This window comes from Anser cygnoides, chromosome 2 (genome assembly GCF_040182565.1).
Source record: "Anser cygnoides isolate HZ-2024a breed goose chromosome 2, Taihu_goose_T2T_genome, whole genome shotgun sequence".
NCBI lineage: Eukaryota > Metazoa > Chordata > Aves > Anseriformes > Anatidae > Anser > Anser cygnoides.
In genome coordinates, this window is record NC_089874.1 from 100,273,793 (window position 1) to 100,299,625 (window position 25,833).

Consider the following 25,833-nt stretch of genomic DNA (forward strand, 5'->3'; position numbering starts at 1 on the left):
ACCCAAATTACTGACAATCAAGGGCAGTAAGAGCCCTTACATCAATTTGCCTCTTAATTTAATCAGTGATGTAAAAGGTAAAATATCTGCTGAATATGGCAACTAAAACTTGTAAGAAAACCGAATATAATTATTTAAAAGGGTAGAAACAGCAAAGCAAAAACAAGGAAACGATTTCTTGGGGTATAACTTACAATTTAGTTTCTTTTCCTGTTTCAGTGACATGATACTGTGGCATCCATACAATCCAAAGGACTTGCACAAACACGCAAATGTGAGACAACGCAGTAAGTATCTCCTATTGGTAATCAACAACACTGGATGTGGAGGAAATCAGGAAATCATGTGCTATTGGAAGCACTATTTTATTGGTACTTTGATGTAGATACTAAGATTATTTCTTTTTCTGAGGGTAGAGCCAGTCTTAAACATAGCCACAATAAAAGGGCTAGAAATTAGTAAAAAAAAAAAAAAACAAAAAAAACCCCATAGAATTAAAGAAATGTTAAACTTCTAGGGAAGTAAATAATAAATGGATGGATTTCCCAGGGTTTGTGTTTAGTAAGAGTACAATTAAGATTAATTAATGATGATGCATAAAAAACACCTTTTTATTTCTTGGAGACCAGGCATGGTGTGGAACATCAGCTCAAAGATGATGCAAAGCCACCGGTGTAACGCTGCCATTTTGGTAACAGCAGAGAAAAGAGGAGGGTTAAATGGGTGTTGGAGAATATAGGGACCCCAAGTGATGATAACACAAGCACAACTGAGGGCAGGTCAGACAGAAGCTTTATCCCTACTTTTATCTTTATTTATATATCCATGGACATAAATTGTGAAGCTTTATCCCTACTTTTATCTTTATTTATATATCCATGGACATAAATTGACCTCCTAACACAAACTGTTACCGTAAAACTATAGCTTTGACTAAGGAAAGGATGAGAGTGCAGGGTGCCTCAGGCCAGGGCTTCCCTGCCAGCAGCACCAGGATGCTCAGAGGGGCCATTAGGTGGTGGTGGTGGGCAGCACAAGTCAGAGGCAGGCTCCAAAAAGCCTCCGGATATCCAGCAGTGAGATGACAATTTCAGAGGGCTTTGGTCAGACGAAATGAATGGACTTACTGTGGAAAGGCAGCTGGAAGTAACCAGGTGGACATTTAAATAGTAGGCTATGTTTTGAAGCTTTGGTGGTCTTCAAATAGCATTGCAGCACACTCAAACTATTATTTCATCAGTTTTAAGCCTACTCATTCATCAGTTATGAAAGGCAAGAACTGGCTTAGCAAGAGAAAACCGCCTCAGCCATCTGCAGCAAAGCTGCTTTCTCGGCCTGTTCCTCCACTTCATAGCGTTTCTGGAGCTTGCAGACTAAGTGAACACCAGGTGCTGCTGATGAGCTTCTTGCCTCTGACACCTTAGCATTTGCATGGCACTGACACATGGAACTCTGCCCTGTTTGTTCAGTGGAGAAGGAAATCCGTGTGTAAGAATGTCAAGGGCGCTGGAGCAGCTACTGCTGTGCAGAGAAAGGGAACAGAGGGGCAGCTGCTGCTCTCATCCTTTCCCCCCTGCTTTCTCCATTAGAATAATTGTTAGGAATTCACATCGTTCTTTCCACTTCAAATATGCACACTTCAGCCTCTGTAAGTTGGCCTAAACTTATGCAAATCACAGAAACTGAGGAATCAAAATTGCCATGACAATATAGTATGAAAAAACATTAAAAATGTAAACAGATGATTCCTTTAGCACCTTCATATATATACAAAAGTAATCCAGTGTTATAGTTCAGAGATTTAATTCCTTGCCTTACACAGCAAGCACTTGAGTTATGGGCTCCCTGTACCAAAAAATAAAAATAAAAAATGAGTAGCTTCAGGAAATGTCATATTGCTAAAAAGTATGGGTAAGGTGGGAATCAGAAGGAAAGTATAAAGACGAAGTAAAAACTGCTGTATGCTGTAGAGATGACATTTTTACATCTTTAGAACACTTTTCTTTTATACACCATTCTGTAACACCTGCAAAATACCATTTTCCTGAGTCAAGTGTTGGCAATTCATTAGAGACGAAGCAGAACATGGCAACACATGGGTATTGCTAACAGGTGGAACAGAGGATTTGAGGACGTTGACAGGCTGGCGGTGCAAATTAGCACAAAACCTTCACAATTAAAGTTTGAAATTCACAACTTCCCGTGTTTTATTTCACTTGAAGATGAAATTGTGTGCTTGAAACTTTGCCAAGACCAACAAAGATAAACCACTTTCTATGAAAAGAGAAAGGTGTATTTCCAAATGGAAATAGGCCAATTAATCTGGAGTGCAGTTGTAAGAACCAAAGAAATGCACGAACCGTTTCTGCATGTTCTGCCTGCAAACATACCATAGTCACTCAGCAGAAAATGTGAATGAGGCAACTAGGACAGAGAAAAATCGGAGACAGAAATGCCTAATATTTTATTGAAAAGCTGTGTACAGGTACTTTTAAGGTGGCTTCAGATGGAGATACTTGTTAGCATGTGGGGTTTCACCTGCTGAGCAGCATGGAGTCTCCAGCACAAAGTTTTTATGAAAATTGGTAAATTTATGAAAAGTGGAAAGAGGATGTGTAGATCTAGGTGCTCATCACAGAGTTGTTTACCCGTTCTGGGGAGAACATGGACATTGAATGAAGTGCAAGGTCTCAGATTTCATTGCAAGGAAGGGGAGTTTATCAGATCTGAAAGGTCAGGCTAGCAAAGAAAGTAACTTTATATGGTAGGTTTTTACTAATAAATTTCGTGTTACAGTTGCTTGCAATCTAATTTGCCAGGCCAGAGGATGTATCAGATTATCTAACTCTCAATATACTACAGGATCAAGAGGAAGTACAAATCATCAGAGGATCCAATAATTCTGTTTCCATTGAACAGCTTTTTAGGGAGTATCTTTGGTTGAGACTTTTCAGATAAACTAGTTTGAAAACAAAGCTGTACTTTCTATAATGTGGATTTCTCGGTGTCCTTTTAGTCTGGTAGGAGCTTGGTAGCTTTTCTTCTATCTGCCTGAGGTCCACTGAGCTACTTACACTTTACTCCTTCAAATCCCAGGGCTTTGCAGCTCAGTTTATAAAATACCGTAGTTTTCTCCGTTGACTGGCTGAAATAAAATAGTCTATGATGCATGAACAAGTTGAAATGAAATAGTAATATCCTTAGCAGTGAAAACTGGATTGGTAATACAATAATTGATCAGATTTATTGCCATCTCCTTGAGCTAGCCTGCTGAAACAGCCTGCTATTTTATTTAATCTCATATCAGAGGAATTACTGGCTAGTAATCCATTGTTAAACATCATGTAGAATGATGGATGAAAATGTCAGCTTTTCCAACTTCATCAATTCGTACCTCATTAGCACATATTATTTATGATTCTCATAACAGGACCTGCAGGGATCTTCGTGGGAAATGGAGACATCTGCTGTTGTTGAAATGAGATGAGATATACTGTAGCTTATGAGGTAATAACTGTATGTAATAATACTTCCCCACAGTATTGATTGTCCTTACCATTACAAATGAATTGAGTGCCTTGGCTTCCCTTACAGTTCTTCCTTCTATATATTTTGCTGTTAATAATTCAGTGAAAAATATTAAAAAGCTCATAAGAGACTAGTTACAAATTACTTTTAAGACAATAAGGGGGGAGAGGGGGAAGAGTCTGTGATTGTAAGGTAGCAAGAAACACTTTACAGCTCTGTTGCTGTTTGCTGAGGACTTTGGCCACTTTTTCCCCCTCAGTCCCCATACAGACAAATCGACATATTTGTCCAGCTATAGCAGAGTTACATTTTAAGGATACTTTCTGTTGCATGCTGCCTCAAAGACAAATGAAAACAAACCTTGACTCGTGGCCTTAGCACAGCTGATGGTGCAGCAGCAATCATGGTCACAGTGTCAACTGCTGCCTCGGTTATACTGCAGTTGAAAGTCATTTTATGTTTTAGCTCATAGACATCAATAAAGGAGAATGAGTAATAAATGGCTGCCTAGAGTAGAAAGGACTAGATCATATTTCAGATGAAAATGAAGATGCAATGTGGCTTTTATTTGCCTGTGGAATTTCCATTAGCTGCATCCCTGACGGGAGGGAGGTGGATCAGTAGTCAGCTGGCCATAGCAAACAGCAGCCAATGCAAAAGGAAAAGTGCCATATTCTAGTCTTAATCAGGTAATGTTCATTACACCAGACCAATGATGCATGTGTAAACTGGTCAGCTAAGGGCACTCCTAATTCCTGCTTCTATCCGAGGCCTTAGCACAGTATACTCACAATTTTTTGTTCTTGTTGTTTACAGCCATGAAAAACCTTAAGTGTTCATCTTCCTTATTCTTGTTATAGATAATCCATAACTGGGAACTTTCTCTCAAGACTACTTTATTCACTCAGAAATTTTAAGAAACTGCCGTATAAAAACTTTCTCCCTGCTTAATAAGAATGTGCTGGTACCTTTTGTGGTTATTCTTCTTGAAGCTTGACTGAACGATTTATTGCGTATCATTCAGTAAGTCCTTGGAGAGTATTAGTGTCCTCTTACAAGCATTTCTGGGTTTCTTTGAATGAAGATGACTACTAGCTGTGAAGGGAAAACATTTTCTATGAGCTTCAGTCTTTCACTGACTGTTTTTCTTGTATTGGGTAAGCCTAGCCAGCAGCTGCATCAATATCATCAATGCAAGTGGCCTGGGCTGGGCTCCGATCCTTTCTTCCTACTGCAAGGAGAGATACTACATCCATTTTACAGTATGTGCCCTGCCTAGCCTTTAATTTCCCCCCCAAAAATTGCAGAGTGTCTCGCTCTTTCTCTCTTTTTTCTCTCTCTCTCACACACACATCAATCACATCTTGTCTTGAAACATCCATATAGGTTGGCATCTTCCTATAATAATGTCTCTTGTCATAAATACAATGTCTTAACTGACAATATTTTTGTACATGATCACTATGATTTCAATACATTTTGAGATATACAATTTTTCTGTGTGGGATAGTACATTCATTTTTATCTGCCTGTGAATTGTTACTGGAAAACTGTACTTCGGTAGATTCAGTCTTTTTTGGAAAAAGAGGTATAAAAAATATTTTAAGTTTTTCTTCATTGTTACGATGGAATGCAGATTACACATATAAATGATTTGTGATAATTTACAAAACTGCTTTATCTACCTATATTTATAAGTGTTGCAGCTCATGCAGTTTTCATCAAAGTTGCTCTCCGTATGTACCACAGAATTACTTACAAGTGCTTCTGCTTTCTTATTCATATTCTCATCCTTATTCTGTTTGTTACTTTTTTTTTTTTTTTTGGTAGGGTTAGTTTAATCCACAATGGGAGTTGTTATTTTTTCTGTGTGTGTGTTTAATATATGTTTCTATCAGGTAAATGCACTTCCTATGATAAAATCCAATGGTTTATAATGACTTTTTGTAGTTACGTATACATTGTAGAATATTTTCTAACAGAAAGTCGTCATCAATCTTTAATTATCTTTGCCAAATTCACGTACTACTTCTACTTTCCCTCAAGTCGCCATTTTAGAGGGATCAGGATACTTGTCATTGAAGACGAAGGAAAGTTCAGTGTTCAAATTCCATGACTCAACCCAGTGCTGTAAACAAAGGTAGCTCCATTTTCACTTTGGTATACCACAACACCCATCTTTAAAGGACTGTTTTAAATAAAATCTCTAAGAAAAGTCAAATAGTCCTGACTTTCACTAAACCAGATGGGTAGTCTTTGTCCAATGTCACCACTTCAAGACAGCACAGTACAACGAGAGCATAGACCCCCTCCCATTGACAAATTTTAGGAAACCTTTGAAATAATGTTATGGACATTATATATGTTATGAAATAATTTTGCCACAAAGTCATGAGTGACACATCTGGAGAGGAAGTTATGGATACCTCTGAAGCACGCCCTATGAAACCACTGTCACCTGTACAGAACTAACGTATATAGCTTCTGTCATGAAAATATTCTGAATATCAGGTGTGCAATAAGTGAAAACCTGGTAATGCATAACTTGGCAGAGGCCTTGCCATTGGCACAAGCCTAGAGAAGGACTCAACTGAGGACGTCTTCTTTATGACCCAGCATCTGCTGCAACAGGAGACCAGGTAAGTGCTGGGTTACTTTTCCTCAGTAGTAATGCAGAACAAATACTTTCTAGGTCATAATGTTTGCTGCAAGAAAGTCTCGTGAAAATGCTGTATGCGTCCAGTCCTGGCATGCAATGTAAGTTTTAAGTATTGCTTTTCTGCTCTTGTCTTTCAAAACCTGTTTGATGGTTCCCGGTTGCTAAGACACTGGTAATATAGTCTGGCCAAGTTTATAAGATGTTTATAAAAATGCTTGTAATTGTAGCAGTCTAAAAGCCTTGGCTGTTACTGTAAGTACCACTCTTGGACTAAATCTGGTAACGCTTTTCAAAATAAACATTTTAAGCAGGCCTTGTGGTGGAGTGTATCATTCTGATTAATTTATGCAACAACGTGACAGCCTTTTTAATTGATAGTGATTAGTGAACTTTCTAAATCTGTAAAGCATCAGAAGGTTTAAACTTCCATTAAATACCATTCTATTTTTACCGCACAACTCCCATTTAACAGAAAAGGCAATACATCAGCCTGCAGCTGCTGATGCTGCAAACACCAAATAAAGGGCTTCTATTCCACCTAAAGTGCAGTAGGAGTGTTTCACCACATCATTTTTTATCTGGTCTGTTCCAAATAGGAAGAGAAAACTAAGAATATTTATCAGAGCATTATCTAGAGATCAACAATCTACCTCTTGTTTTAAAATCTGGACATAGACTTATCCTAATATCAAAGATTTAAGCAAGCACTGGCAGTCTGAATGGAGGAGTCAGGACATAATTGACCTCATAAGTTTCCTGGCCTGTTCCTCCAAGTATTTTACTCTAAAATTATATTTGTTTCCATCCTCTACTTCAAACTAAAAAATAAAAATTAACAACAACAACAAAAACCTATTCATTTTGTTCTTGCAGATTGTTCTGCAAATTTGAATGTTTTGACGATACCAACCTGAGTGAATCTGAAGATCAGAAAATACTTCATTCATACCAACAGCATGTACAAAATTGTCTACCTGAGCCCAGCTTTCAAGTCTTGAAGAGTTAATCTTTTGCGGCAACAGCTACTCTTGATAGGAGCAGCTGACTCCTCAAGGAAGTTGCAAAACTTAAGAAGATACATATGACAACATGTTTAAAATGTAACTCAAATTTCTGAGATTTCTTATAAAGCAACAGGACTGAGGAGGCAGCCTTAAAATTGGCAGAAGGACATCCTGGAGACACATTTTCACATGGTAAGTGGAAGCCTGTAAGGCCCTGTGCAGGGCAGCCCTTGTGACAAAAGCAGGATGAATAAGCTACCTATAATCAGAACTGTGTCACAGGAGGTTGCCTGCAGACAGACAAACAGAGAGGAGCATCCAAAGGAAGAAATCAGATAAAATTAAAGTGCCATAGACACCTCCAACTAGAATTTGACCTAGTAAGTTAGTAATAGGAAACCATCACTCCTCAAACTATTTTTTTTTTTGGGGGGGGGGAAGGCATTTCAGTTTTGTCAAGATTACTGCATTATAAAATATTTGTACTACACAATATAAATGACCCTACCTATTAATAAATCTCTGGGAAGATATGCAAAAATTGAATTACATTAAATAGAAAAGTTCCAACAGAAAATTAGGCATAATTAATGGGAATACATATATAAAACAGGGACAGAGGAAAAAGGATGTCCTCTCCATTGATCACTTTGAGGATTAATTGTTGACTTGTTCTAAGGACATACCAACTATTACTGGTTTTATAAGGATGATTTCAGAGAATATGAAATCCGTGTAACTATAAATATGTATTGTAATGTATTGCTAGGAAATAATTACACTGAGCACATACATCTGTTTAAATAGTATAGTTTTGAAGGCTAAAAGATAGAGCTCAAAACATAATAGACAACAAAGGTTCTTAAACTCTTTCAGTAAGATAGATAAACAGATAGATAGATAGACAATATTGTTTTGACAATATTCATATATTTGGTTCACAGTGCCCAGGAGAAGCCACATTGAAAGTGAGAGATCCATTCAGAACAGCAATGCCATGGAGATGCAGGAAATTATTTTTCAGATCTCATTCACATAATTAACGAAATGAGTAGAGGTACACAGTGAACAAGTGTTCTGGTCCTCTCCATTTGCCAACATAAGTAAGGTCTCCATGGGTATCACAGCACTGCCTTCTGGCTTTCACAGACTTTCAGAGGTTTTCACTATTAATCAGGAATGTAAATATGAAGTTATATTGCTGAATCTTTTAAACAACATATTATAGATAGAAAATAGAAACATGTTTTTGCTCAAAGACAAAGACAAAGTCTCTAAACAAAAACAAACAAAAAGAAGTAAAATAGATTCCCTTTTCTGGGCAGAAGAATTGGGCAGACCCATTAATTGGAAATAGTCCAGTGGAACAAAACACCCTACAACAATTCCCCAAAATCTTATCTACTCTTTGACACTGTTGTAACAAACACTTTTCAACACTTACTGTGCCAACCTTGTTCAGGTGTTCAAAGGATTTTTAATTACAGTTCTCATAGCTTGCAAAGCTGCCCAAATGAGCAAGCTTGCTCTTTTCATCTGGCAGCCCAACTACTCTTCTACCCACCTCCATATTGTAGCATATGTTTAATTAAAGCTGGTTCAAATAATGGAGAGAGGAGATAAAAATCTCCTTCCCACAAATTAGTGAGGGAAACATGATTAAGTAGGTACCTCACAAGATGAAGAAAACTATCTGTTTTGTTCCTCAGTTGCACTGTGAACTGGGTGTCTGTGGGTAGGTGTTGTCTGTGGCGAAATGTTGGGCAGTATGAATAGCTGTGTGTATTAGCCTCATGAAATGCTTTGGAGAGAGGTGAGCTGTTGAAGGAAGATCAGCAAAAGGAAAACTACAGCAGATAAGGGCACAGAGAGATGCAGAGAGGAGTTCTGGCTTGTTCTGCAGTTGGAGTAGCAATTGCCCCAGATATTTGCCAGATAGTAATAATGTTTCTTCATAATGATGAAGAGGATAGCGATGACTAGTGTAATCACAAAACAGTCATATCCTGTAGTTTATTCTGAAGCTTACTTATTGAAGCAAGTGTGAGGATGGAAAACATCAGCAAAAAAAATAGGACTTCTTCCAACAGAATTTCAAGTGCAACATGAACTTGCACAGAAGTTAACAATGATTAATCAAGAGCTGTCATACTGCTTTTGAAAGTAAAAATAAGAACCCAATGTTTCTGCACTGTAGTCTACATTCATTTTTGATACATACAGGAATCCATATAATTACGCAAAGTAATGTTTTAGGGAAAAGTGTAGATATCAAAATAAATTAAAAGAGACATAGATAGTATGTGAAATAATTCTAAAGTATCTTTAATTACTATTCCCAGATGGTTTCTTTTACTGCCTCAGACTACAAATAGTATCCACCTAACAGCTGGGTTCAGAAGGGTTATTGCATATTTCTGAAAGCTAAAAAAGCTCAACAAGTGCTGAATACCAGTGCTAAACATAAATTACTTTGTGATAAAAAGCTATGCAAATGAATAGAAAATTTAGCAATGATCATAACTTCTTTTTCTACTGCTGAAAAGTGAGGAAGAGTCTCTCAATGAGTTGCAGAACAAAATAGTAAGGACAGCAGTTCAGGAGTTCTTACAAATATTTAAACTGATTACAAGGTATATCTAAGCTTCTTTATCTGGGTACTTATGGTTCTTTGATCATTCAGTTTAGCTGATAGAAAAGGGAGCAAAACAGAATTTGAGAGATGATGCTGATGCACAGTAGCAAATATTTAAAGCACAGTTCTAGAAAACAAAGTCTGGAGTCACCTCTACTGACCTTAGGGAGTATAATAAAGCAGACTTTCTGCAGAATCTCAAGATTTCTCTCTTCAACAGGCTGTGCTGTAATTTAAAAACAAACAAACAACAAACAACAACAACATACAAACAAACTCAAAAACAAAGTGTAGTGCATTAAAGCTTGAGAGGAAAGTTGTCACCTGCAGTTTGGATTCCTACAAGAGTTTAAGTAGACATTTGGTGAGCTGTAAGGTCTTTATATATTCTCATCAGATAAGATGAACTAAAAAACTGTTTGCTAATCAGTAGTTGAAAAATTGTTAGAGTTTTTGCAGTTGCTTTTCAGGTTGCTCCTGGCAGTAGGGCAGTTACATGGAACTTGTTGGTGTCATGCACACCTCACAGTGCTTATCAAAGAAGAGTCTGAAAACCTGCTCATGTCTGTAGGGGAGATGACTCTTCAGTTAGTGACAACTTCACTTGCACCCACAACACTGAACTCATAACGTTCAAATGTAGTTCAGTGCCCCCATAATCTATTAATTCTTTCTCTTTTTAGTTTGTGAGAAGTTACTGAGCTGTTGTCCCATACAAGATGTCTGAAGTCCACCTAGGGAAAAAAAAGCTTTATAGACACTACTTTAGTCTGCCTTACTCATTTAAGTTTCAACACACATCATATAAAACCATATAAAAGGATTTTTCCCCCTAATACCATCTCCAAGTTATATCAATGTCTTTTGAACTCTAGTGGCTAGGATAAGAAAAAAGATGAAGCCATGAGATACTTTGTGAACTCCCTACTCATTTTGAAACATCACAGCCCCAGGATTCCTACTTCAAGAGCGTATGTTGCCAAGCAGTGATTTGCACATGAATGTCTCAATGATTACTTGGCAAAGCTATTAAGTGGCTAAAAAAACATGGAGAAATAGCAGCCAATAATGACAATGCTTCCATTTAACTTTGTTTGGTTCAAAAGATGTGATGTGACAACAAAATGCAAATTCTATTTTTGTACATTGCCCAGTCAAGAGAAGCTGATCTCTCACAGCCTAACTCCTTTAGTCCATTCCACATGGGTCAGGACTTTGGATATGGACATGGTAGAAAACTTTCCAAAACTCTGAGTAGTTTTAAACCTGAGTTTGATTTATCCCTGATTTTATGATGGATTGATTGCTGACTCTCTTTCAGATCCATTTTGCTTTAAATCTACATGTTCCAAACATAGAGGAGAAGTTGATTTTTAATAATTCCTACAAGGACCTGTTACTGCAGAGAAAACATATTTTAGAGGAAACATGACACCCAGTCTGACAATACTCAGTAGACTATATCGCACTTAAAAGGCACTATCCCTTATGTCTCTTGCTCTGAACTACTAAGTTTTGGTATACAGCTATCTACTCTGTAAATAATGTTCTCTCCTCTCCCTACTCCTCGAGAAATAATTACCAGTATTGCGTGGCTGGGTTGTTTATCACATTAGCTTTGTAAACCCACTTCCTCATCCTCACATGTTCTACAGTTCCCAAGTCCTAAACAGCATTAGTACTTCCTCACCACAAATCCTAGTGTCTGTCACATGCAACTCTGCTAAAGAGGAGACCCCAAAATTTAGGACTTAAAAAAGAAATACAGAGAGAAAAAACTCATGTGTTTGATATTGATGAGAAAACTATTATCTGATTTATATCTGGTAGTGCCAACCACATGCCTACAGGAAAGTGGAATATCATGAAACTAGTCATATCCATTGCCACTAATGAGTAATGTCAATGACAATTTTAAACACAAGAAGTTCCCACTGGATATACACCACAGCTAATTCCCTAACTACAGGTCCTTTGCATGGGTTAAACTTGAACTATTACTCCATGCTGTAAACTTTGCATTTCTGCTGGTTTTGCTACTTTTGCTCCTTTCTTTCACAAGTGTCAATATGGTTACTTACAAAAGTATATCACTTATCATAGAATTGTAGAATGGTTTGGGTTAGAAGGGACCTTAAAGAAACACTTTTTGAAAAAAGAAGGAAAGGAGGGAGTCAAATTTTGTCACAGGTATGGTTATCTACTGAAGTACGTAAAGTCACAGAAAGAAAAATCAAGGGCAGACTTTGGCCTGTCCATACAACAACTTTTCTTCTACCAAGTTTATAAAGCAAAGTATGTAGACAGTTATTGTCAAAATATATCCTTCACTCTGCATGATACCTTGCATAGTTTCCCAGATTATTATTATTATTAATAATAATAATAATAATACATTAAAAAATCATAAGGCTCTGCTACACTTGACCATTTTGACTATACAAACATTGATTGTTGATATGCTGGTCCAACTCAATACTTTTGGTAAGATTTTGGTTTATGCATGTAGTAACCTCACTTTTCACATTGAAATTTATGATCTTCTCATCATTTCCCAATCAAAATATTATCATCACTACATAACTACATAGCTAGCATTCAGACAAATCCAATCCTAGGCCTTAGTCAGTCAAATGACATTCATCACTGTTTTAGTACACTGAAATAATTGATGACAAAACTGGCATGAGTATCCCCAGAAGAGCTGGTGAACATCATCTGCTTGCTCTCAGCCATTACAGCACTGCTGCATGGATACACCAGAGACTCAGATGAGCAAAAACACCTGACTTTGAAATGAAACTTAGAAATCAGAAGCATGCAGTTATTTAAGACAAGGCTTTATTTACCCATGTAAATGACTTGCTTTCCACCCAGATCTTAGCATGAAATGTAAAGTACATTCTGGGTCCTCACTGCATCAATATAATTTTGATTTATTATCTTTTACACTTGCATGTCACTCTCTGCTGGATCTTCCTTTTGTTAAATGAGTTTGTCTTCATGATTTCCACATGTGAATGTTATATAAGAATAGTTATTTTCCCTGTAAAGGGGAGTTCAGATTCTGAAACAAGCAAACAAACCTCCTCACCCTTATCTGAAAAGAGAGTATTTACCTTGAGGGGTAAATACCCCTTTATTTTAAACACCTTTATTCCACCACACATTCTTTTTCTTCTGCTCTGTTGGTCACTTTCCGATGTAGGGAAGGTTTAGCTCATTTTTGATGTAATGGTACCTATCCATCCTTTAATCTGAGAAATATCTCTTTTGACTTCAGAGGGAATTCATCCCTGAATAAAGGCATGAAGATCAGACCAGCAAAGTCTAGGAAACATGAAACACAACACTGAGCATCCTAAAAGGTCTCAGTGTAGCACAGTATCTAGCATTAATTAGTACTGCTGGTGTAGTAGACCAAAACAAAACAAAACAAAACAAAACAAAACAAAACAAAAAAGGAGGGGGGGAGGGGAGTACATTTAGATAAATTCTCAAATGATATTTTTCCTGTTGGAGCCAAAAAAGTCCTTCAGCGAATGTATGCTTTTCAACACAATAGGAAAAGTTTTTTTTTTTTTTCTTATTCCTTTTACCTATTGTAGCAACAAAGGTATTCAAAGTATTTTTTTTTTTAATTTATATTTAGAAGTGAGGCAAACTATTTGAACATTATTTTCCATTTCAGCTGAAAGTAGTTTCTTAGGAATTTTTCAAGTGTTATCCATTTCCTCAAAAATCTTTTTTTTTTTTTTTTTTTTTTCCCCTGGTAAATAAACTGGTTATCCACACACTTCTGTCCAGCTTCAAGTTGTAACATCCACTCAAGTAACAAATATGCAGGCAATGTATTCTTATAACATTAATGAATTTGAATAAGAAACACAATCAGAAAATAAAATAAGTATTTGAAACAGAAAATTATGCCCAGTGTAGTGTTTCATTTAAAGGATTTCAGTCAGACTGCTCTGTTCCCTTGCAAAGAATATGTACCTTGACTTTATAAATATGTTGTCATATCTCAACAGGATGAAAAATAGTGAAATAAATCATGGAACCACATAAATGATTTTTGTGATGTGTTTCTCAGTGCTACTGAGCTGCCAATTTTCAGTAAATTGGCTGTTTAGAGTTATTACACTGCACCCTTGATGTTTTGTAAAAGCGCTTCGTGATTCTGCTAAACGGGAATAAGCAGAAGCCAAGAAAAAAAAACGGCCAATTTAGGACTGGTGGATGAGATGACAAACCCAGCAAAAACGAAAATGCATACTACCTAAAGCAGTTTTTAGTACTTTAACCAACATAAAGAGAGAGAAAAAATCTGTTACTGTGACTGAGATAAACTATAGAAATAGCTTTATTTTAAGCCAGCAAGTGCGCCTGACCGCGCACCAAAAACCAGACATTAATGGAATTTCATTTGGACAGAGAGCAGCTGCTTGGAGAACCAAACCCATAAGGCTTGTGGTGGAACTGAAAAAGGTCTTTTAAAAGACATTTTACAAAATGGTCCTGTTTTTCTGCACCCGTGATGCTGCAGCTCTAGGAAGAGGAAAACACAGCTCTGACAGCGATCCGCAGCTATGACATGCCCAGGGTCAGATCCAGAGCCACCAGCCCTTGCCCCAGAGGGTTCCAGCAGATACTTCCAACGAGACAGCTCTCACTGAAGGGGAAATGCAATTAATTGTCAACAAATTTTCAGATGCCTTCTGAGATACATGCTGTTGCTATTAAAATATCTGCATTTTAATATCTGAGAAGCAACTGATAACAGAAGCTTTATACTACTGCAGCTATTTTAAATATTCTTCCATAAAAATAGTTTGAGCCTATGGCTAGTGAAAAACAAAAACAAAACTCTTGATTCTTCACCAAAAAAAAAAAAAAAAGATATTCTCACTACATTGTTTGTGTTTTTTTTTCCCTTCATGTTTTATGTTCATTTTGAAACATCTGAAACATAGCTGGAAGACTTTGGTGCTGGAAACTATTTTGTTCTGATAACAAGCTTTGTTCTAAAACATAAAGAGCATGCAGATGGAAAACTAGTTCTTGTTTTACCTGTTGGTGAGCACTAAGAGCATTACAGCAATATCTAAGAGCTTAACAGTTATGGGCCAAAGCAAAGATACTAGTGACCACACTAATACCACAGCTGCTGTGTGATTAATTAGTCATAAAGGCTGAGAAGTCAAAGGGGATGAAGAATTCAAGCAAGATGGAAGAAGCTAAAATACTTGAACCTGATAACCTAATAACACAACTCTTCTTCTCAGTGCTCAATTCCAGCACTGATGACTTTTTTTTTTTAATTGTTGTAGATTTTACTCCTCACTCTAATTATAATGCAAAGCAATGACTCAAGTTTGATGTTGACAAAGCGTTAGTATGTGAATCTCTAAATCTGTAAGCGAAGGATGTGCTAAGACACGAGTGATTGAATAGATTGAAATAATAACGTAATAAAACTAAAAAATGTGATCCAAAATTAAAATATGTGATACTAGACAGATTTATGTCTCCTTTCTTTTGAATAACTAACTTGTAAGACATTCTCATGGTTCACTTCTACTATACAGTATGTTTTTGAATTTAGTAGGGGAGATTTTTATATATGCTGCCTGACCTATATTTCATTGCATGAATTTCATAGGAAATTGGTAAGTAACAATTCAGGAACTGGTACTGTATTTGAAGTAAGAAGATTTTTTTATATTTATATATATATATTTATTTTTATTTTTCCTAAGGTCAGACTTTGCAGACTATCTCTTAATAGCCTATGCCCCCAAAATATATGTTCCGTCACCAAAACTCAAATTTATTTTACTCTAAGCTTTATGAATCTTCACATCCACTTTATCTCACCCTCAAATTCACACAGATTTCTTCTCATTCTTTCCCAGTCTTTCCAGGGTCAATCCCTGTTGCCAACATACCTGGCCATTTACTACTTTGTCTTTTCAAGATTCTTGTGGAACATTTTCCTGGTTGCTTTTGAAGTTCTGCAATAGCTCTCTCAACACTGGTTGTCACTTTTTCCTGAAATCTCTGATTCACAGTTAATGTTTTTATCTTATTTCATTCATTTATTTTCTCTAAGTTGTTTAATCTTTTCAGAATAAATCACACCCTAAAATAAACCTTCATATTGTCTACATACTTGTTGAAGGGAGTTATGAACAATGAAGATGTTCTGTTAGGAATGTTAACAAAATGGTTGTTTTTCAGGTACAGGTTGTTTGTGACTATGTGACTTTGCACTGGTGATCTTGTAGTGCTGTTCATGGTTCGTATATATATATATATTTTTTAAGAACATAGTGTCACTTTGCAAACTGAGAATGAGAAAAAATGTAGTTGGAGGAGGACATCTAGTGATGTGATCTGTATTTACATGCTTAGCTATTTTCTTGTGCAGCTGAGCCAGCTGGCTAGCAAGTTACAGAACTTTTGGAGGCATAGTGAGGATGCAGCTTGCTTTGCAGTAAAGTAGTAGTATTGGGGTTTTGGTAAGACAGCATCCAAAACAACAGCAGCAATGTAATCACCTAGCTCTCAAATAAAGCTTCTTCAAATTAAATGTTGCAAAGGTTTAGTGATTATTGCTGTACTTCTTGTCTACAGCTATGTCACTCCAGACTTGTATTATACTGGGATTAATCACCACCTACACGATTCATTTAGAACAGCCATTAAAATCCTGATACTTTTAGTGGTGAAAGCACACCATTGAACTACCAGCTGCTCATCACAGCAGTTACTCTGGAATACAGTGAGAGTTCTTTTTTAAATACTTTCTTTAAAGAGTTAATTTTATAAAATTCTCCAGAAAGCATGACATGTTACATCTCAGATGAAAATTAAAGCAGTTGTTTTGCATTGCAACCCCCCTGAACAAAGTTTTATCACTGAAACACTGGAAAATAATAACTGTAAAAAACTTAGACGAATACAGTAACGATCCATGATACACAATAGTCAATGTTAGCATGTGCTATTGAACTGCATATTATTTGGAGAAAAAAAAAAAAGGCCAGATTTCACTAATATAAAATGAACATCAGTAACAAAGATCCATGAAAACATTCATAACTCAAATTTATACCATTTTGAGTGATACCAAAATATCACTTTCATATTTTTAGAAATAAAAGTTACATAAAATACATGAATACATTAAAATAATTGAGGAAAATAGTCAACAAGTTGACCACTGACAGCAAAAAATATATATCAAAGATGTTTAAATAAGGACTTATATATTTTCATATCCATGGGGAAAGTCTAAAATGACGTACACTTGCTTATATGCTTTTCTAATATAGGGGCTAAAACTCTCTGCATGAGTAGACCTGTAGGTGCATCTATTATACAAGCAGTATAAAGAGCATGTCTCAGAAAGAGAGGATTGTCTCAGACAAATATCACTGAAAATGCAGTTGCATTGTGGAGGAAGTAAGAGTTGATCAATGAGGTCGCTCCCTTCAATGAATATATAACAACAACAACAACAACAAAATACTTGCAGCAGATGTATCTTCTGCTTTTGGATTTGTATGTATGTGCATGGGACAATATTCCTAGACTATATGTTATCAATGTTACGGGAAAAAAAATTACAATGAAAAACAATAACAACAACAAAACCACCTCTGAAGAGCACCATATTTAGAAAATAGCTCCTGGAAAAGCCCAGCATGGTGTTACCAGCAAACATCTCCTTAGTCTGGGAATCACTGCTTCTTACTCTATTTCATAGGGCAGATAGATGCTCAGCATCTTAGAATCATAGAATCACAGCATCACAGAATCTCAGAATCACAGAATGGTTTGGGTTGGAAGGGACCTTAAAGCCCACCCAGTTCTAACCCCCTGCCATGTGCAGGGACACCTCCAACCGAACCAGGTTGCCCAAAGCCCCATCCAGCCTGGCCTTGGGCACCTCCAGGGATGGGGCATCCACAGCTTCTCTGGGCAGCCTGTGCCAGTGCCTCACCACCGTCAGTGTAAAAAATTCCTTCCTTATATCCAAGCCTTCTTTTAGATTAAATCCATTACCCCTTGTCCTATCCCTGTACCCTCTGACACAGAGTCCCTCCCCAACTTTCCTGTAGGCCCCCTTTAGGTAGTGGAAGGCTGCTATAAGATCTCCCCGGAGCCTTCTCTACTCCAGGCTGAACAATACCGTATCCCTCAGCCTGGCTCCACAGGGCAGGTGCTCCAGCCGTTTGATCATTCACATAGCCCTCCTCTGGACTTATTCTGATTCCACGCCCTTCCTGTGCTGGGGGCCCCAGAGCTGAACACAGTACTCCAGGTGGGGTCTCACGAGGGCAGAGTAGAGGGTGACAATCACCTCCCTTGTCCTGCTGGCCACACTTTTGATGCAGCCTGGGATATCGTTGTCTTTTTAAGCTGCAAGCACACATTGCTGGCTCATGGTGAGCTTTTCATCAACCAGCACCCCCAGGTCCTCCTCTGCGAGGCTACTCTCAATCCATTTTCTGCCCAGCCTGTATTTGTGCTTGGGATTGCCCCACCCCAGATGCAGGACCTTGGTCTTCCTTTTTTCCCTTTTTAAAAATGGGGGTTATGTTTCCACTCTTCCAGTCAGTGGGAAGTTCACTGGACTGCCATGACTTTTCACGTATGATGGATAGTGGCTTAGCAACTAAATCCACCAGTTCTCTCAGGACCTGCAAATGTATCTCATCAGGTCCCATGGATTTGTGCACCTTCATGTTCCTTTGCTGGGCTTGAACCTGATCTTCCTCTACAGCCTTGCCCAAAGTCATTCAGGAAGCACATGACTAAGCATGAAATAATGGGATTATCATTGAGCCTGGCCAGCCCCTTTATGATAGACTGGATTTCTCTGGCACAACTTCAGTTTTGAAAAAAGCCCTGCTAATTATATACAGCTTTTCATGAATGTGTTCATGAACTGAACTGATAATTGTCTGGGTTGAAGCTCTGTATGTACATCACAAGCAAATGCCAAGCAAAGCTCAGTCACAGGGCACATATTGAGGTATTAAAAAAATCTGTCAAATCATATTAAGAATTCACATCCCTGATTCTGGACTGAAACCCAGCCATTCACAGTAGAACAAAACTGAAATGATATCTCATGTTGGCATATCCAACACAGTACGGGAATTATAAATCTGCTTGGACTTTGAGAGGGATGAGTCCTGTCCCATATAACATTATGCTTGTTACGCATCATCCTTTCAGGTGGCCTCCTCTCACCTTCCTCCCTAATACAATTATTCATCAGAATATCTGATTTTTCCGGGAAGATAAGAGCAGATGATAGCCCTTCATAATATAAAGCAACCCTCAAAGCATTTCTTTTTGTTTCACTGTCTTCTCATCACTGAAATAATCCTAATTATTGCAAACTCCTCTATAAAACCACTGCTGTCCCTGCTGCAGTATGTTACAGAGGGGTGGTAGGAGCAGCAGAGATCATCTTCCACCCTTCTGCCCTTACCTGTCAGAGCTTTGAGGCTCTGAAGGTGCTGACCCAGCACTGGGAAGAGGATCTGTGGGAACACAAGTCCTGATGGGGCCGAGCCGGTTAGATAGTGCAGGACAGAACACAAAACTGGTACCCATTGTGACTACATGGTACTATTAATGACTAACATTGTGAATCAACGTGCACTGTGTACATTTACCATGATGATAGAACAAATTCTGTTTTCAATAACAAAATATGGGAAAGGAAAACTTTGGAGGATTTGGGAAGTAAAATGAATAAATACAAAATAGATTGCTTTTCAACATGCTATTTGTCTAATATTTTTACTGCTTTCAATTACTGTCTTCCTATTCAGATTGTCTTCTATTTCTACTAACAGCAAAATTTTAACTAGAACAGAAACATTTATACTTTATTAAAAAAAAAAAAAAAGAACTAGGAAATATATATTCAGTAGAAATGAAGACAGATAAAATAGAAACCCTTCTCTCATCTCACTGCAGAGCCCAAAGCAAGTGTTTGAAGACATTTTTAAGGAACTCAATTGAACTCAGTATCATTGTCTATTTTAGAAGTTCCTCAATTAGTAATATTGGGCATGTAAAGCACATGACCATTCTATACAGACAGGAAGTAACTTACTCTTGTTTCATTTTAGCTAATATTGTCCACTGCAATTGGCAGCAACAAAATACTGAGTAACCTTTCAGAAAAAAGCAATGTACCTTTCAGCCTTATTACCATAAATTATTCTTAAACTCCATTGATCAGTGCAATAAAAATTCCATTTCCCTTACACATTGACAGTTTCTTTCAGGGAAAGGGGAGGTTTCTTCAACATGCAGACATTTTCATTCCGAAGTTTGCTAAACAGATTTGGCATTGACATCTCTGTGAATATTGCAGTCAAGCTTCTGACTTTTAATATTTTCAACCTGACAGATATATTTCTTCTCAAATCAAAAGAAAAAAAAAAAAAAAGAAAAATCCTTCTGAAATATATAAATTCCTAGTATTTCCTGATTGTGAAAATTACCAGGTGCCAAGCTGTGAGCATAGGGAGATTGAAGACCTTTGAGGGTGACCTTAAGAACCACAAGGGTAGAGAATTGTGATATAGTGGTTTAGGCAATTTCATTGTAGCTGCTTGGTGCTAGAAAAATGAGAAATGGGTTTTCTATTAGTAAATATAATAAATTCCCTTTCTGTCCTGTCACAAATTGTCAAACTTCATTAATGAGAAGAAAGATGTGCTACATAAAGAATAACATGAATATACATAGTTAAAATGGAGAAATGTTGGACATTGCTAGAGGTGATTGCTGATTCTCTGCATCAAATATTGCAAAATTCTTTCTAAATAAGATATTTCAAAATTAGCAAATGTCATGCAACATCTATATTTTCAGAGTAATTTGTTATTATTTGCAAAAAAAAAAAGTCTACATGCTTTTCAGGCACAGCTTAGTGTCTTCATTTCAGAATAATATTTAAACTATATTTAACTTTAAATCTGTGTGTATCCAACGGAATGAGGAAACCACTTTTAGTTAGAATTGGGTTTAAATACCTAGCTAAATCAGGGTATAAAATACTTCATAATTTGCTAATAGCATGACTTGCATTTTTAATTGTGTTTATAATTGCTTTAAATTTTTAAATAGCTGTCATTTATTGTTTTATGCCAAACAGGAGTAATTGTGCTGTCAGTAAGAAATGCTTAGATTTCTCTTGATAATCACTGTAAAATACTGATTAATGCCACTTCATTTGGAGTTATGACAATAACAAAATTGGCAAAACACATCTCATACGAAATTCAGTGTATCCCACAGCCTTTAATCTAGACTTTTGCTGTTTAGACTGATCTGGAGTTAAAGCACACGTTACTGGAATCATCCAGGACCCTACAAATGGATATTCCACAGAGCTCTTTTAACCCAGCAGGTATCCTGAGGGATGTTATGAGCTCGTGTATCTTACTTTCAGGATGAGTTCCCCTGTCATCCAAAAGCCTTTCTGATACAAGACCCAATTTACATTTCTCAAAGCTAATGAGAAGAAATTATAACTAAACTTCCCAGAAAGTAGAAGTATAATTTGGACGTTTAGTAATGGTAAGAATTCTGCAACTACAGAAATGAAGCATATGCCGTAATCTTTTATGGTCCTTGGACTTTTTCTGTGCAAAAATGAAGAGATGCTGGAAGTCTTCAAGCAGCAGAAAGGCTGGAGAGGGTCATTCATACAGACTCAGGTTTTGGCCATGTGCAAGGGCAGCACAGAAGATTTCTGGCTTAATCATAGACAAAGGGCTTTTGCAAATGATTTATCTCTCAGAAATTTTGCTCTGGCACTTTCTCCTCTGTTACATGTTTACAACATTGTTCTGTCCCATTTATGCAGGGCTTGATATATTCTGCTGCTTACTTTGCAATCTTGAATTTGAGTGACAGGCAAGAGAATTTGGTACAGCTTTAAGTTTTGAAAATTAAAACAGAAACAGAGTATTTATATGCAGTAATGAATAGGAGATCTAGATATCAGTTCTGCACAGGAAGGGTATTTCACCTTTCCAAATTTTCCAGGAGCCCACTGCTGCTTGAGTCCTAATTTGACACTGTAATGATATTCTTTTAAGTAGACATTTAGGCTTAGTTATCTGTGAGTGCTTGATATGAGTTCCCCCCTGCTTTTGAGCCCCCCTGTTCCTCTGGGCATGTGGAGGTGGGCCTTCTTTGGGCTGATGGCTCTTGGGATGGGACTGGGAGCAGCCAGGGCAGGGTATTATTTGGGTTCCCCCACCTGCCATTGTCTCTTTGCTCCTTCCAGGTTGTGCACACGAGCATTTATCACATAACCTGAAACATAATGCACTTGTATTTTGATAATGTTTAGAATGACTTAAGAATATAATGTCTCATTATTTTTTTTTTTAGAACTATAAAATGTTGTCAGAATTTCCCACACTTTTACAAAAAAAACAAAAAATTACATTAAAGTTAAATAAAAATGTATGTTGAATTTGTTAAAAGTAGAAAGAAACTTCAGTTGCAGAATTCCACTTTTCCTAAGTGGAGTATTTTGCTTGTACTCTATTCTAAAGAAATAACTTGTTTGGAAACTTACCAGATAAGCAAGTCAGAAAAGAAAAAACAACAACAACAACAAAACAACAAACATTATATCCATTTCTGTGTCCCCCCATTTTCCCTAATTTATTTGTTTGTTTGCTTTTGTTTTCAAGCAAGTAAGCTAAGAGCAGGAATTGTTTACAGGGCACTGTCTTCAATGTTTAGTGGGAGAAGACCTTGCAGTGTTCTGTCAACACCAGCATCCTGGCTGCATGATAACCACCAGCAACTGTGTGACTCCCTGTTTGGAAGTGTCCTGGATGAGCATGTCCTTGAAAGAGCAGCTCCAACTCCACCAGCCAGACCATCTCTATTGAGTACAGATGTTTCTGTGGGGTAGCAGACAACTAAAGGGTGGGACTTCTGAGGATCAGCTTCTCCTGGACTACTGCTGCTGTCCTGGTTTCAGCTGAGACAGAATTAATTTTCTTCATAGCCGCTGGTGTGGTGCTATGTTTTGGATTTAGGATGAAAATACTGTTGATAACACACAAATGTTTCAGTTGTTGCAGAGCAGAGCTCACACAGAACCAAGGCCTTTTCTGCTCCCCTTGCTGCCCAGGCAGCGAGGAGGCTGGGGGTGCCCCAGGAGATGGGAGGGGACACAGCCAGGACAGCTGGCCCAGGCTGGCCAAAGGGATGTCCCACACTATATGCTGAACAATAAAAGCAATAAATGAAAGACCACACACATTTCTCTACTACTACTCTAAATTTGTGGTACACCCTCTTTAAAATACAAAGTGCTTTCTAGGAACAGGCATATTTTTATGCATATTTGTATTTTACCAGTTTACTCCTACAAGCATCTCAAAGATCATATCTAAATGATCTTACAGACTGTCTGTCTCCACTTAAAAATAGAAGAACAGTGAGAAATGACTTTATTTTGTGATAAATACAAGAGAAGATGTTGGGACAGCCTGAAGCAATAAACTTCTTTCCTCCCTGTAAATAGCAAAGGTGACAACAAAATAGTAACTGTTCAAAACATTAATATGAGATGTAGAGAACAGTTTTGCTTAAGATTCAAAGGTAACAAGTCAATACATAATTTACACTACATTGTATTTCATGTTTCCTAGGGACACAACATAACTTGCATAACACTTACTGACAGATGACAGATTGTATCCATAAAGCTATGCAAACGATGTTCTGAAAAGTGCTGTTTGCTATCAGTAAAATTAGTGTTCAGCATAAAAAGTGATGGACTTTTTTTTTTTCTTATTTTGTCAAGGTTATCAAGTTAAACCAACCCAGTCCAACATAATTAAAAATGGAACAAGAAGTATAAATGTGTTATTATAAATATTAAACAAATATTCTACTGAACAGGGTGCCAAAAGGACAAGAACAGAACACAGATTTTGTTTTCTGTGTATTGTCACAGCACTAAAAAATTAAGGTTTTCTCATCAAGAATGGCATAACCCTGGGTTATCACAAAAAAAATAAAAATAAAAAACACCACTTTTATATTACAGTTATTACATCAGAATAATAAACTATTTCAGTCAGAACTGCAAGGCTGTATCTCATTTTAGTTGCTATGATAAAGTGAAGAAACATGTATTTTAAAAGAATGGGATCGTATTAACTGTTAAATATTGTTTAGATCTTGTCCCAGATTTATTTTATTTCATTTTATTTTAATTATTGTTATTACAAAGTGGTGTATTTCACTGGCCAACTATCATAAACTCACCCCCAGATTACCTTCAGTCTCTGTAACATCTTTCCTCCATCATCTCACCTGAGCATGGGGGACTTCTTCAAGACATAGAGCTGTTTCTGCTGCCCCAACAGGCAGATGTTCCTAGCTGTGCCAAAAGTATAAAATAGTCTTTTACGAGTGTGAGGCAATGAGTGCGCAGAAGTAAAGCAGTTTATTATAAGAATGGTCAGCCTCAGGAGGAACTAGATTGATGGCCAGTATTAACAGCAAAGAAAAACCCAAGGCAGGACGCCAACTATTATACAACTTGCATGGCATGCATCTGGTAGCCCTGTCCCAAAGGCCACCTGAGATCTCATATATCTTGCTGTGCTGTGCTCAGATGGCTGCAGTTTTTTCTCTTGCCACACACAGCCACTGGGTAGAGATTTTAACAGGTAGTATTTTGTCTTTGCTTGCCTTTTCCTGCAAAAATGCCCATGAGGCAATCGTAATTTCTGGCTGGGAGACATCTGAACTGAAGTGGAGAGGGAATGGGGAGAAACTGGTAAAACAAATAAAAACATCCCAGGTTTATCTTTGCCACAAACTAATATTTAAGACAATGGGCAGAAGGGCTATATTCCTTCAATACCAGTTACTGTGTATTAATGTGCATTAAACAGCCTAATTTAGTAGATGGCTGTGCCAGTCTTTAAGGTTGGGTGGGAGCTTCTCTTTGTTTTAAAAAGAGATACACCACTCAGGAAGAATTAAAAGTCCTAACTGTATTTATTTTCTGTAGACCTAAAGTGTAATCTGTCCGCGAGAAACCTGGTGCCTAACAATTTATTTTTACTTGCCTTCTGAATTATGTTCTTACTTTGAGGCAGCAAACTATTCTTGTCAGCCATGAAAAAATCAGTCATATCTTATATAGTGAGCATTGAATTCATATGACAAACTTTTGTGTTCAGAATTGATCTACAGGATAAACAAGCTCATGGAACAGACTTAAAGTCAAAAAAAAAATAAAATAGAAGAAAAGAAGTCAAATGTGTGAGGAACTGGAATGCAATATGTACAAAAAACATGGGCAAATGAGCCAGCCCTCAAAAATTTTAGCTTATTCTGTATCTAAAAACACTTTTTACTCTTGCAAGCAAAAGTATTTCATTGTGTAGGGTTGACATGTCTTTGTTTCATGACCCAGAAGATGGCAGTAGTCCCACAGTATTTCAGAGATTTATAGAAGCTGTTTCCTCTCAAGATGGTCTGTGCCTTTTTTTATAGCTAACTTCTGTTATTTTATCACTAAGGAAGTAAATATTCATCAGGATTACTTTGGTGCTAACATACAGTTTGTATCTAACAATTTAGGCACCTATTCACAGGTTTTTGTTTTGTTTTGTTTTAATTTTAAATGAAAATAAAATGAAAACACTTATTAAAATGCCCTATCGATGGCTTTCTAAAGGAACACACATATTTATTACTCAGCACTAAGGAGATGATAAAATCTGCTTTCTCTCAGATTGGAGAGTAGAAATTTGTGCTGCCAGTTCAAGCTTGAGCTAAGATATTTTTAAGATAGTGTGGTAGTTGAAGTTAATTTAACTGCAGCCCAGAGCTATGAGGAGACCTAACTATTTGAGAAAATGTTATTTGTGTCTGCTGTTATGTAAAGCGAGGTACAGAGGAAAGCCTTTCTATTTTCA

General features: G+C 37.1%; 1 long non-coding RNA gene across 2 annotated transcripts; it reads right to left on the reverse strand.

Moving 5' to 3' along the window:
* Window positions 1-4,432: 4,432 nt before the first annotated feature.
* On the reverse strand, window positions 4,433-10,312 carry LOC106035978 (uncharacterized). 2 transcript variants are annotated; one of them, XR_001207038.3, is made up of 3 exons: window positions 10,151-10,312; window positions 9,988-10,052; window positions 4,433-4,623 (listed from the first exon to the last, which is right to left on the reverse strand). It is a non-coding gene; the product is annotated as an uncharacterized lncRNA (long non-coding RNA). The 2 variants fall into 2 exon arrangements; XR_001207039.3 differs by lacking the exon at window positions 4,433-4,623 and adding an exon at window positions 7,627-8,357.
* Window positions 10,313-25,833: the final 15,521 nt, after the last annotated feature.